This window comes from Pristiophorus japonicus, chromosome 5, assembly GCF_044704955.1.
Source record: "Pristiophorus japonicus isolate sPriJap1 chromosome 5, sPriJap1.hap1, whole genome shotgun sequence".
NCBI classification, from domain to species: Eukaryota; Metazoa; Chordata; class Chondrichthyes; family Pristiophoridae; genus Pristiophorus; species Pristiophorus japonicus.
Genome location: NC_091981.1, coordinates 270,855,513 through 270,856,453, shown reverse-complemented (window position 1 = coordinate 270,856,453; position 941 = coordinate 270,855,513). Strand labels below are relative to the sequence as shown.

The 941-nt window shown below is 47.6% G+C and overlaps 1 long non-coding RNA gene across 1 annotated transcript in view; it reads right to left on the bottom strand.

Moving 5' to 3' along the window:
- Positions 1-694, bottom strand: part of LOC139264008 (uncharacterized) — a 30,023-nt gene extending 29,329 nt beyond the window's left edge. The window contains exon 1 of the long non-coding RNA XR_011593275.1: positions 555-694. This is a non-coding gene — a long non-coding RNA (uncharacterized lncRNA). The remainder of the gene's footprint in view (positions 1-554) is intronic.
- Positions 695-941: the final 247 nt, after the last annotated feature.

The window sequence follows — 941 nt, the reverse complement described above, 5'->3', positions numbered from 1 at the left end:
GGGGGGGATGAGGAGGGGAGGGGGGGGATGAGGAGATGAGGAGGGGAGGAGGGGAGGGGGGATGGGGGGTGGAGGAGGAGGGTGCAACTCACTCTGGGCTGTTTTGGCCACACCTCTTGGACAGAAGCCTGAGAACTTTGCTACCTATCTATCCTCTGCACTATGGCCACCATTGTGATAACTAAAAAGCAAGGGGAGGAAACATAAAAACAACCAAAGAGAGAAATACATTTAAGAATAAATCTAAAAAATAAATAATGCCTTCAGGGGAGATGCTGTAACCTCTATCTGGAGGATAATTGAGGTACGCCAAAATTACCGTTTTCTCTGTGCTACCATTTATAGGCCTAACTTTCAGCCTTTACACGAGGTGCATTGGTAAAGTCAACATTGCACGAGGATTGGCGGCGCAAACCGCCAGTTTCTGGAGCCGGTAGCGCTGTGAGAGAGGCCTTGGGGCGGGGAAATTGCAAAAAAACATTCACAGGACTTTCAAAAAACTCTTACCTACTAAATCGCTGAAAAATAATTAAAAAATAAAAACTTTAACTTACCTTTTTGCAGGTCTTCATACATACCACTGCTGGCAGGGCTGCACTGACAGGTTTGACCCTGTCCGTATTCTGGGTGTGGCGGAAAGTTCGGGAGAGTCCGAAAGTACAACACAAACGCAATCTGCGTTGTTGCACGTCGACACACCTCTCCCCGGCACTACGTGGAAGCACCGCCGCAAACAGATCACCAAGGATCCCGCCGACCGGGTTTCCGCCGCGGAGGTTCAAATCGTGGCAAAAACCCAGTCGCAAAGTCGGCGAAAATCCGGAGTCATTTCTCATGAGAGTCCAAAATAGGACAAACAATAAATTTATCAAAAGATGAAAGGAGAAATAACCCAGGCAGACACTTGTTTAACCAACATAAAACAGGAGAGAGGAAACAGA